Genomic DNA, 14,192 nt, shown 5'->3' with positions numbered 1-14,192 from the left:
GTTGGACTGAGGAAAATTATCTTCTTTCTACATTTTAACGTACAAGAGCTTTTCTTTTCCAGCTGCACTGATCTAGCAGTTGGACATGCCATGTCGGTTATCTCACACAAGTGGTTCATGACCATAACCAGATAACCATCTCCTGGCAAACAATATCTTTCCTCATTATTTGACACTCTCTTTAAAGTATACTGTAGATATATAGACAATTCAAATCACAATCTAGTTTTGGTCTTTTCCCATGCAACTTGCAACCACTTTCATGTGTTGGCATTATGAAATGTCAAAAAGAGATGATTTTCATGTTTCCTTGGAGTATCTTTTTTTCTGAACCAAACATTTGTGTGGAATGAAACAATGTTATCAGTATGGAAACATATTACCACTTCAATTTCTTGTTCTGCATCTAAGCTTCGTTTTGCAGAGAATCTTGTTTTGTGGTTGTAAGAAAAATTAGATATCACAGTTGGCTTTTATCAAAATCTCGATCTTTCTTTGTTATACTCATCTTTTATTTACCCTAAATTTCACATAAAGCAAACAGAGATAAGGGAGTCAATGAGTAAAGTTTGCAAGTGACATTATTTCTCGCCATAGAGCCCTATTGTGTGTAAATGTCCTTGACAGCGGGTTGTTGGGAGATATGACTAATATATTGATAAAACTTGTCTAGGTCTTCCTCTCCCTCTTTTGCTGATGGGAGGATCATAAAGGAGGAGCAATCGGGTGTTAGCTGATTTCCAATTGAGACTGTTGGGTGATCAATAGTAAAGAAATTTGATTAGTTTCCAAGAGAACTCTCATTGGAGATTCTCTCCATGTACAGGGTGTTCGGGATAAATTTGACAGTTTCGTAAGGAAAAAGAAAATCTTCTTTGTATCTATTAAATTTAATGAATTGACAAAAAAACATTACAGGCAGAGTTAATTACAATACTATCAACAAGATTTACTCAAAATAACCACCATTAGCATCGATCACAGCTTCAATTCTGCTTCGGAACCTCGAACAAGCTGATGCTACAGTCTCCCTGGGAAGGGCCGCAAAAACTTTTAATTTTATCCATTAACTGGGCTTTTGTATTACTGGAAGTGCGATTGGTGTCTTTTTCAACTGCGCCCCATACAAAATAATCCATGGGGTTAAGGTCTGGGGAGTTTGGAGGCCAAACATTTGGACTGGTGAAGTCGTAGAAATTTTCAGACGACCATTTTTGACTTTTCCCAGAGGTGTGGCAAGGGGCCGAATCCTGCTGCCATACATACGGCCTACCATTGGCTACCCTTGTTATCCAGGGCTTGACTACAGTTAGCAACTCCACGAACAAAGCCCGAATTCCAATGCCAGGGTTCTTCAACACCTGTTCCTGCAGATTTGCGAGGAATTCTGCTGTACGAACGCAATCAGATCGTCTGCTAGGGATCTTTCTTCTTGCTACATCCTCGTAGTCACCATTGCAAGTCTCTAGTTCATGCCTGATTGTTTTTACTGTATTCAGGGAGCATTGGGCAGCAATCGTAATATCCTTATTTTGATGGCGGGCACGAATCATCATGATACAAGTTATTCTCTTCCATGATTCAGGTGGGTTCCAGCTATCCATCCTTTCTGACATCTTGTATATGAATGAAGAAGGGTCCAAACTTTTAAATGAAGAGAAGTGTGTGTTAATACATGTAACTTACGGAAAAATATAATTAATTATAAATATGTCAAATTTATCCCGAACACCCTGTACATATATTTCCATTTAAATATATATGTATACTGGGGGTGATCCTCTGGCTCCTACAACAACCCCCCTGAGTTCCGGGCTGGTAAGCTGGAGACAAAAAAATGTTTCAAATTTCGGCTTATCTTTTTATATAGAGAGAGTATGTATATATATATAAATCAGTTCAAATTTAAGTTGGAAAAGAAAAAGTAAAGTTATTTTTTTCTGGCTTTGGTTTTAGCAAATATATCTAAAATGACAATTGAGCCTATTACATCTAATTCAATGCATAATAACGACAGGTCACTTGTTTTATTTTGGTGTGAGTTGCTTCTTAAAGTTTTTATTCATTTCAATGCTAAAAATGAGATTTCAGCACTTGCATTTGAAATAGGCATCCTCAAAATATTTTTAGAATTGTTTCTACTTTCGGAAAAGTAGACCTTAACCCATACTTTATAAATTTGTACATATTTTAATTGAAACATTTTCTTCGTTTATCATTATATTAAAATTGCTTAACTTCAATAAATTTTTCTGAATCAATATCAGCCCCATAAGATTTTAAAATTTTGTTAATACTAAGTCTTGTCTTGAGCTATATATCTTAATTCAAAAAAATGCCAAACATATCTGTCTAAATAGCTTTTTGGTCTTTCATTAATTTCCAAATTTAGCTTATTGCAAAGACATTAAAAGTATTAACAATGAAATTTTCTTTCCCATGTAATATACGAGTAATCTCATCTGTTAATAAATTCGCTTTTTCATTTAAAGCTGCAAAAACTATTTCTTATATCTAAATTAAAACCAACTAAAGACTAACAAATTATTAGCTAAAAACAAATTCATATCAGGATCTTGTAGAGATCTACTAGTAGCATTTATTCGTTGTAAAATTTTGTCCCACACAGCTGTTAAAATTGCTGTTTCTGAATTGTCAAAATGATCAGTCAATGAGCTCTAATTTAGAAATAGATTTTTCATAAGACGAAATGGATACTTCAAGTAATGCCTCTTTAATTTGTTTATATCCACGGTTTCAAAGCAATACAGTGTTAGCTCTTGTGGACCACCTCGTTTCACTTAATCTTTTAACTGTTAGATTGTTTTTTTTTTTTATATTCAAGCCATGTTGTTGTTGAAGATGAAAAGTAATTATATACGTTTTGAATAAACAAAAATACTGCACTGCTTCCGGACAAGATTCTGCGGAATAGTTGCCAATTCTATTTTAATGGATCAAAACTTCATCCCATTCTAGTTTTTATCATGTAATTACCCCCTTCGCTGTCAATCCCTGAACGGCGATTTTTGAGCCGTTAATGGATAAACTGGTGGTAAAACCTTCGACTTCACGTGTACTCTGTTATTTGGAATTTCCTTTACTGTCCTACAATATTTGATTTTTTTCCCCTGCACAATTGTCTTTTCCCAAAAATAAAAACTAATTTCACATGTGTGAAAATAATCAATCCTGAAATGACCAGAGATCAGCCTTTGCAATGAATCTATTTAGTAATAGTAAATTTGTTGCCTTTTATTCTTCAAATCAGTGTCACGGAACAAGACAACTTTGTTATTTCACTTTACTGACAATATAGAATTTTTTTTCGTGAAATTTCAAATGTTTGTTTCATTTAAAATATTGTGTTAAATATATTTTTTAAATGATATTCATTGAAATAAATATGACATTTCACTTTCTTTCCTTGCAAAATACCGTTATATATGGATCGTAACATTTCAATTTTAGGAACTTTTTTTGTGAACAAATTATGTTAAACTGCATTACTCGGGGTTTCCGATTGTGAGTCTTTTTAATATCAAAAATTTATATCCATGGTATTTTATCAGTCTTTGCCTTTGTCTTTTGCTTAAAACTGCAACGATTTTTTTTATTAGGATCCGCATTACTATAATATCCAGTGTAACCACTGTAGATAGGCTGAAAATATAACATGAAGGATATCCTATATGAAATAATTCAAAATTTATGTCATTTTGAAGATTTTCTACTGCATCTACCTCCCTTCTCTCCTGGAACTCAATTACTTTAAATTTCTACTGGTTTGAAAGCTTTCAGACAGTATTCAAAATTTGTTACTTCAGTTTACCGTCTTGACAAAAAAATAAAGTAATAATATTGTGCCGTCGAAGCTTCTAATTCTGTACTATTTCTTTGCAATCTGAAATCAGTTCTTCGAAATATTCCATATAATCCTTTTAGCCAGAGGAAAAGCTAAACTTAGATTACTCACACTGCTATTGAGAAAGACAAGCGAGCAACATGGTTTTGTGAAGGGTAGATCTTGCCTTAGCAATATGCTCACTTTCTATAATGAAGTAACAATGAGTTGGATAAAGAAATACTTTTTCAGTGATCTTGGACTTTGCAAAGGCATTTGACAAGATTCCACTTGGAACTCTGTTGCATAAATTGGAGCAAATGAGTATGAATCCCAGACTAGTGATTTGGATTAGAGGGTGGCTAATGGATAGATATCAAAGAGTGGTTTATCGTGGAGTGGAGTCCAGTAGAAGGCAGGTAACTAGTGTGGCTCAATGCTAGGTCCTCTGTTATGATATTGGGAATAGTTTGAAAGGAGATATCCACTTGTTTGCTGATGATGCAAAACTGGGAAGAGCGATAGTTGATTCAGATGATGTGGATATCTTACAGGATGACTTAAATAGGCTGGTGGTTTGGGCTAAATGGCTGTCAACCAAAACTAGTTGATAGACATAGAGGAGATATGATAGAGGCATATAAATTAAAAGGGTTTTATAGGATTGATACTGATAACATTTTTAAGACCAGTGAAGGAAGAGAACAAGGGGTCATCCCTGGAGATTGGGTAAGAGTGTCGGGGGGGGAAGAGCCGCCAGTATACATATATATATATTTAAATGGAAATATATGTATATCAATGTTGTGTTATTTTTAATTTATTAAAATGAGTTATGGAAATGTGGACTTTTACTTTCAATAAACTAAAAAAAAATGCATATGAATTTGATTAACTGAAATAGACTTGTTCTTTTGGGGCCTTATTATGATGTGCCTAGTGCCTCAAAAAGTATAAATGCAGCCCTGTCAAGGACGCAAGAAGAAGAAAACGAATACTAAAAAGCAGAAGCGAGATGACATCTTTTGCTGAGGATATGATGTCAGAGTTAGATCTTTTTTCCCACCCTCATGTCAAATTGTGTGTGGAAAGAAATTCTTATGTCACCTACCAACCAGTATCCAGTACTGCTAGTGGATGTCCCATGGAATTTTGCATACCAGGTACATCTGAATAATACTTGGATTTGGGAAAATCATAACTGCGCGTTCGTGTCAGTCCATTTGTCTCTATGGGCAGAAAATAGCACAGTAATTTGGATGTTTTGTGGCTCCCCCTTCCTGCTGCTATCATAGATTCCAGATTAATATCAATGGCTGTGCTGTGCAAGAATTTAAAGTAATGCCTTTGCATTTTGTCATAAACTTACCCCCCCTGAGTTCTGTGGGAATAAGATTTGAGGCCTGTGGTAACAAATTCAACAATAAAATCACCGTCGAGTTCGTTGTCTTGCTCCCCAAGGTACCATTGAACGATGAGTAATCACCAGGTTTTTAACTGAAAATGACAGAATTGGTATCTATATACAAAAGCCGTCTTTGCAAAGGTTCCATGACCTCATATAACTTTATCCTACCATAGGCAGCTACAAATGAAGAGATAACAGCATTCCCTTTCCTATTTTCTGTCTCGGTGCCTTCAATAGGAGAGTAGTTAACCATCATCTGCTCTTCTGAAACTAAACTGTCATCTTGGATAAATTTACTGTTATCTGACAATAGTTCTACGAGGTCTTCTTAAGAGGAAATCACCTGAGTCTGAGTTCTTAACATTCTCATGCCAAGCCTTCCCCATAGAGAATTCAAACAAAGCTTGGCAAGTGAACGTTTACCAAAGTTTTTACTAATGTGTTCACTATTTAACATAATACCTTCCCTTAGCAAAACTCATCCACATAAGCTTGTCAGTTTTTCCCTTCAGGCCATCCAGATGCATCCTGTTTCAGCCTCAGAAAGGTATCAGTGTAGTGAGCAAAGAAGTTTTCTTCACCTTCATTTTTAGAAAAATGCCACTTTGTAAAATTCTAAAACTTTATTACCGTGAGCACGTGATAAATCTAATTCTGGAGTGCACCTGAACTCTTTTTACCCTCAAAACCAGTAAAAAGAGTTGAGCAGGTGCTTCCACTTTTGCATGGCAAATTCCAAAGTATACCCAGGAGAATAGTCGAAATTATCGAGACTTAGTTCGGGATGTCCCACAGGAAATACTTAGTATTTCATCACCCATGGATAAAGGCTATTGAAGTCCAAATAGTGAATAACTTCCCCTTCTGACTGAGTTTTGTAGCAGTCGGTTCTGCAACCTTGCAGAGCACTACAAGGTAAAAAGGGATCTGGAATTTTAAGAGCAGCAATAAAGTTATTCATGGCTGTGTTTTCTGAAATTTTTGTATTAAATTGGCATTCCCAAATTGAGATCACATCGAATCCCTTGCTACAAAAATAGTTTTTGCCATCCTTTGTTTTCTCAAAAAGGTTGATCATGTGTGTTTCTGTATGGTTGGAAAGTATATGGTCTGTAGCATTTCTGACAACCATGGTTTAAACACCCGTAGAATTTATATATAAATTTCCACTTTTCACATTGACAAAATAAGGTCTGATGCAGACTCTTCTCCCCACCCCCCAGAACGTGCATGTTGTATGGTTATGTTGTTCTTGCCATTTGAGCCAAGCCAAAGCTTTCTACTATGCACGTTTTCCCCCAGGTAACTCTGAGCAAGAAAAATAACTCAAAATCAGCTATACACAATACTGGAACGTGATGATGATTTTTAGCAATAGTTACTGTCTCAAAATAGATCATAGAAACTTGTTTATTTGACACTTCCGATTTTTGCACATAACATTGATATTTAGTGTGTTCTAACTTGCAGTGGCGGCAGTAATTTTCAGGTGGACAGATGTGGCTTTTATCTGTGGAGAAAGTAGCCAAACACTGTCTGCAATGATTGAATTTTGGACAAATATTATTTTGTATGTACAAATTCAGACATTCATTGCTGTAGAAAAATCTATTGCATGACACACAAAAGAAGGTCCTGCACACTATGACTTGCTTTTATGTGACAACAGATGCATACATTTATACATCTATGCATTTGTAATTTGCTAGACTCTGGGAATGTTCGAAAGCAACTGGGGCAATAATAAGATTCCCCAAATTGAGCTCCCCAAGGATTCCCCAAGAAGAGCCAATACCGAGACCAGTCTGGGTAGTGGCTCTTCCCTTAATGCATAGCACTATACATGTCTGCAAGGAGAAAGAAGATGTGAATTGCATTATATAGGAGATACAGACAAGGAGTGTTGAGAGCTTGGACCACCTTTTCTTGGAGTTGCACTACCTTACCTCAGTCCTGAAGATATTTTCAGGTGCAAAAAGTTTGTTTGCTTACACTTGGATAAAGGATTAAACTAAATTTATTATAGTCTAACCAAGTGAAAAATAAACTTCCAATTTAAATAATCATGGCCCAAGAACACAACCCTGTGGCACACCATGTCACAGAATTTCTTTTGGACTCTACTCCTGAATAAACTACTCTCTGATATTCTTCCATCAACCACTCTCCTATCCATCTCACCAACCCTATATCCATCCCCATGTGCTGCAGTTTGTTGATTAGAATTCCATGTGGTATCCTGTCAAAGGCCTTAGTAAATCCAGCAGTATCACTGTAAACCCATTACCCTTATCCATTTCAGCTGTCACTGTATTATAAAACCTAAGTTACTGAGTCATGATCTACCCTACACCAAACCATGCTTTCCTCCATACCCATTTCCATCTATCCAATCCTGTATTTTGCTCTTGACTGATTTCTCCAATAGTTTGACATTGACTCCTGATATGCTGATTGATCGGTAATATGCAACAGCAGTCTTCTTTATGCAATTGAACTGTTTTCCCCTCTTTCCACCCCCTCAGGACTAATACAGAGCTGAGCCTTTTGTTCTTCCAAATATGAATTAAAATGAAAAATCTTTCGTTTTAATCACCATCTGGCAATACATATCTTATAACAAGTGTCAGTTCATCCATGTGTAAAAATCAGGTGTAGAGTCGAGTATAAGACTAATAATTTGCAGATATAACTTTTACTCTAAATGCTGTTACATGTTCGCTAATGAATTCATTGCAAATATGTGAAAAATAATATTTCCTCGATTACCGTATTCTTGCAAAAGTAATTTCAAGAAATTTTCATATTCACATAGGTAATCCAAGCATGTCAAGTGGTTTCCTTTTCTATTTGAGCTTTAACCTTCCTATTGACTCCTAAATATTCTTTTGAAAGTTCATGGCTGGACAAAGTTTTAGTAATAGTTTTCCAGTTTTGGTCCTCAAGACCTCTGGTGGCCTTCAGGTCCAATAACTGTTTGATCTGCCTCTGGACCAAGGACATCCTTGAGGCATTCAATGGGGTCACTTTGAATCTTGTAGATTCCCACTCCCCATATACGACTTTTTCTTATTTTTTAGTCATTCAACGGCTTATCATTACCAGTAGTTTATAATCTAATCCAATATTCTCTAATTTATGCAGCGGTCTTCCATGCTGTATTCTGCAAAAAAAACAGCAAAATTCAAAAGTATCATGGTGTATCCGTTCCCCTTGTCTAAGTCAGTGGTAACATTATTATACTATTGTGCCGGAAAAAAGTGCCAACTCACTTTTAATGAGTTATCCCATTTCTGACCCAACATAAGGTAACGTTAAAAGCCATGGATATGGACATGCTTATGCCTACCAGAAGAAAATGTGCATCTTGGTAACTCAGAACATTGTCTAAACATTTTTGTAGATATTAAGTGAATTTTGACTAACCCATAATTTAAATAGATAATGTTTGTGGATTAATTAAAAGAGGAAAATTATGTATAATTACTGACAGATGTATATAAGATAAGTGTATTGGACCATGTCAAAAACAGTTCGAAGCTGCGGTAACCAATCGGCCGCCGCCATGTGCGTGACGTAGCCACCAAGAGAGGGCACTCACATGAGGTACATAGGTTTCGGCACCAATTCAATCGTCCTCTATTTGTCTGTTCCTGGTTCCTGATCGGAGTGCTGGATAGCCATGTCGCAAAATTTTGCTATTAGTGCCGCATTTTTTTGTTAAAGTTGTTATATTATACTAACTTGTTCTTTTGTACTAATTTGTTCCTTTTTTTTTGTTATACTAACATTTAACCTGCTGGTAGCACTTCTTTTGAAGTGCTACGGGATTTATTTAGAGTCTACGGACTCTAATTCTTTTTCTTTTTTTTCTTTATAGACGCGGAGACTGAGATGAGCAAGACAATCCTCATCCCCCCAGGATCCGGACCCTAGGAGTGGAGATTCCAGGGTTGGAGGACCCAAGAGTGTTATCGAAAGTCCTTAAGGAGATCGTGGGAGCACAGAATATCTTCTCCTTCACCTCTTATGGAGGGGGGAGATTTCTGTTTGTTGTAAAAAACGTGACGAGAGATAAACTTCTAGAGGGCTTCCAAGTCCAAGGGAAGCAGGTGATCCCCACCATGGTCGGATCACAAGTGCAACAGATCAGAATAAGCCACTACCCCATGGAATATTTAGAGACCGGAGACGACGTGCTCACGCAAACTTTCAACAAGTGGGGGAAAGTGAGTAATATTAAGAAGAGCGTCTGCCAGGAAGACCCTGCCTGGTTCTCCAGGGAAGTGACATTCACCACGGACATGCGGCAACCAGTGCCAAATCTAGTTACCATCGGCACGTCGCGTGTCCTTGTATGCTATCCCAGAGTGCAAAGACAGTGTTTGCGGTGTGGCTCGATTGAGCATCTGGGCAGTGACTGCCCCCAAGCCAAGTGCTTTAACTGTGTCGGTGTTGGGCACATTTCAAACCAGTGCCCACACCCCCTGCCAAAAGTGCTCCAGCACTGAGCCCACTGTAACATCTTGCTCTCTGCGCACTTTTGCAGAGAGGGCAGGGGTGCCCATTGAGGCACTTCCATCACAGCCTGCCAAAGATGCCAGTGGATTTCCGATACTCCCCAATACCATCGGGGAGAAGACTTTTTCACAGACTGTCTTGGGGAAAATCAAGAAATGCCCCTCTGCAACAACACCAGCAGAAGAGACTATTTCCCCTCCAGCAACAACATCTGCTGAGGAAGCAGTCCCCCCTTGGACAGTTCCCTAGTTCCACCACCACCACCAGCGGAACAGGAGCACGAACAACAGACATCAGAGGGGACAGACGATGCTATGGATAGCACAACACCAGCTATCCCCCCCCTTAACAACATCAGAGGAAGTGTCATCTGAGGGCGTTTCACAAGCCCCCCCCCTGTAGCAACCAGCATCTCCCCTGCAGTAGAGTTCACAAAAGAAGAGGGGAACAACATTTTCCACCCCCCAAGACCTCCCTAAGAAAAGGAAAGAAGCGGCTTCTCCTAAACTAGAGAAGAAACATCAAAGAAGCTGCTCTAAGGGATGTCTCGACTCCACAATATCGGATTCAGAGATGGAGGTGGAAACCTCCTCCTACTACAAACACAGTGTCAACTCTAAAATACATAAACTTACCAGCTCGCAATTCAACCTCTATGATTATGAAGTAAAAAACAACAAGATCGTCAGCTTCAGAATAATGAACACCCAGCACGAGTTCGAGGTACTCTCGAGTTCGCGTGCAAGGTTGGAAGCCGGTCTGCAGGACGTGGGATATTCTACCTCCCCCCTACAGATCGAAGACCTCACCAAATACGTAAGGAAATTACGTATTAAAGATCTAGGCCGGGTGTAAAAACTTAAAACATCGTAATGTCGCCACCCACCTTCTGTGTTGCCTCTCTCAACATCAGAGGGCTCTGTTCACCAGCTAAACAACAGGAGGTGTGGAACATCATGCTAGCCCATAACATCTGGCTCTTGTTCCTGCAGGAAACCCACTTCTTCCACTTCCGGCACATGCAGGAACTGAGCCATAAGTACCCCGTAACATCATTCTGGAGCTTCGGCACAAGTCACAGCGCTGGGGTCGGGGTACTTATGCTAGCCCCCCTCCTCAGAGCCTTCCATAACATCCAGAGGGATACAGAAGGGAGAGTCCTTGCCGTCGACTGGAAGTACCGGGGCTGTACCACCAGGTACATTAACATCTATGCCCCGGCACATGCAACCTTAAGACCTGCATTCTTCCAGTCGCTTCACAATTATCTGTATGGCACCCATCACGTCATCTTGATGGGGGACTTTAACTGTGTGGCAGACCTGGCCTATGATAAAGTAGGAGGAAATCCCAACACAGGTACCGCTGGCTACAGGGAATTGGAAATCCACTTAAGGAACCTCCAATTGACGGACATCTGGAGGGCTCACAACCCCTACCATCGGGATTATACTTGGAAGGGCCAAGGCTTTGGCACACGGATCGACCGCCTCTACTTAACATCATCCCTTGTCTCCAGAGCCGAGACAATAAGGCACGTTCCAGTCAACTTTTCCATCTCAGACCATAAATTAGTCATGCTCAGGTACCATCCTTTAGAAGCTGTAGATGTTGGTCTGGGCCCCTGGAAGTTACCATCAAACTTCCCGTCCCTGTTCTTGGCTAAGCTTAATCAACTGTGCTCCACCTGGAGCACTGCTGGCTGGGACTGGGACACCTGGGCATGGCTTAAATTCACCATCAAAGAAAACATGAAAAAATGGGGCCAGGAACATGCCTCCTTAGAAGATCTCGGCTCCGGGATCTTTACAAGGAGAGGAGCTGGTTCGTGGCCAGCCAATGCCAAGGCTTTCCATGTCAAAACACCATCCGTGACAATCTCGACATTGAATTGGAGAAGCAAAAGCAGGTGGAAGAAAAGAACATTAAGATCCGTCTCCACCTCCGCTCGGAAGACAGGCAATCGGCTGCTTTCTATAACAGGCGATACGTCAACTTCTGGCAGGAGTGAACCATCACCACCATCAGGGAAGGCGGGTGTGACCACACCACAACACCTAACATCATGAACGCCTTCTGGGGGTACTACAGTCATCTCTACCAAGACAACAGTACCCCCCAGGATTACTCCTGTTGGAATGTCAACCCCTTCCCTGCATACATCCAAGCAGGGTTGGATGCACCATTCACAGTGGCCGAAATAACATCAGCCTTCAAACAGTGCTGTAATAAGAAATCGCCTGGGACAGACGGCTTAAGCACGGAACTCTACCGAGAGGCCTGGGACCACATCCTCCCCATTCTCGTGGCAATATTTAACATCTTCCTTAACACTGGAAATATACCACGGGAATTTTTGGAATGCGATACCGTCTTCATCCCGAAGACCAACAGGGACCCATCCATCATCAAAAACTGGCATCCCATCAGCCTGTCGAATACGGATTATAAGATCCTCGCTCGTGCTCTTAACAACAGACTGAAAATCGGGATGAGGTACATCATCAAAAGTACACAAGTGTATGGTGTTCCTGGTCGATCGATGGAGTTCAATCTCATCCTCATCAGAGAAGTGCTACGTCTGGTAAACATCAAGAACTATTCTATGGCAATGTTGACTATTGATCTCAACCGAGCGTTCACAGCGTCCGGCATTCCTTTCTCTTTAACATCCTGGAGAAAGTCGGGGTCAGCAGTGGACTCCTCAACATCATCAGAGGAGGCTACAACAACAGCTCTACTCACCTCCTCATCGATGGACACCTATCTGACCCCATTACCATCCAGAAAGGGGTTAAACAAGGGTGTCCCCTCAGTTCGCTGCTCTTTGCTCTAGCCCTTGAACCATTCCTGCGGGCTGTGAACAACTCTCATGCAGTTAGAGGAATCCCACTTCCTCTCACCACGGATGATTCCAAGGTAATCACCTACGCGGATGACGTGGTGGGCACTCTTAGGGACAACGACTCCGTTCTGAATTTTGTCAACATCTTAAAGAAGTTTAATGTGTCGGGGCTAACAGCCAACCCCGACAAAACTAAGATCAATTTGTACGGAATCTGGGACCTGCACAACATCCCTGCAGGTCTAGTCCCTACTGCCGACCCCCTCACCATTCTGGGGGTCCCGTTTGAGGAACAGCTCGTGCTCAACATCGAACATCTCGACGACAGCACCGTCGAAAGTCTCAAGGACTGGAAAAATGGACAGCTGTCACTCTCCTCCAGGGCCACCGTCATCAAGACCATCATTTGCCCTGAGCTTCAGCACATCCTGAACATCACTAACATCAGCGAGGATCAGGAAATCCGGCTCTACAGGAAGCCCCTGAAGTTCTTCTGGGCAATCTATGCCAGGAAGTTGGCCTCAACATCCTTCAACTTCCGGAGAAGCGGGGGGGGGGGGATTTGGCCTCCCCTCCTTTAACATCAGATACCTAAGTAATACCACGTTCCATCTAAACAGGGTGCTGCAGACTACACATCCCTGTAGTTACCCTGTGCGGTATTTCTTAGGTCCCAAGCTTCCCCTTTTGGGGATCCCAGTCTACCAGGGTCCCAAGGTGGACATTGTTCCAGAGGACTACAACAGACTGTGCCAGCTAATGCAACAACTCCGCTCGTCGGGTGTGAACATCGCCGCGATCCGGAACAGTTACACCTGGTACGAACACTTCTTCAACATCGTTCGTACCGATGTTCCAGATCTGGGGATCAACAACAAAGAGATCCTCTTTGGCCACCTCTCCAAACATCGAGGCTACCTGTCGAGAAAGGACCTGGCATGGAGGATTGCGTATGGTCACCTTCCAGTTAACACCAACATCTGGCGGTTCAACACCACCCGGCACCCCTTCTGTGACTTCTGCGGGAGCCTGGACATCGTGGAGCATGCCTTCTACTGGTGTCCCATTTCCATCTTCATCTGGAGGAGGTTAAGCGTCGAGCTCCGCATCCCCCTCCTGCTGCAGGAGCAAGTCACCTTCCTGCAGTTTGCTCCCCCAGCCAACAACAAGCAGAAGTTGGTGGTATTCATTATTAACGAGCTCAAATACCACATCTGGAAGGTAAGAAACAAATTTTCTAATCCTACTAATCCTCCCAATCTGTTGGATCTCTCCCGGATCGTTCTTTACAAGTTCTACGGTTCCTTAAGGAGATTCTTACATCTTGAAAGAGAGGCTCTGGGGGACACCACATTTAAGATCAAGTGGTGTTCACCTCCAATCCTGTGTAATGTCATACACAACAACATCAAGTTCTGCCTGCTGCTGCTTTAAAATCTCCATCTGCAGCAGCAGCTCCACTCTGAGTCATTTCCTTGGTCTCTGCATCCCCCTTGAGGTCTGTTCTGTTCCCTGGTCTCCCACGGAGGTAGTTCGGAGGAAAAACCCAGGCAGCGCAGGCCTACTTGAGGTGG

The sequence above is a fragment of the Typopeltis vanoorti genome, chromosome 8 (assembly GCF_054136105.1).
Source record: "Typopeltis vanoorti isolate ZY-2024b chromosome 8, IOZ_Tvanoo_1.0, whole genome shotgun sequence".
NCBI classification, from domain to species: Eukaryota; Metazoa; Arthropoda; class Arachnida; order Uropygi; family Thelyphonidae; genus Typopeltis; species Typopeltis vanoorti.
Note: the sequence above shows the minus strand (reverse complement) of the source record.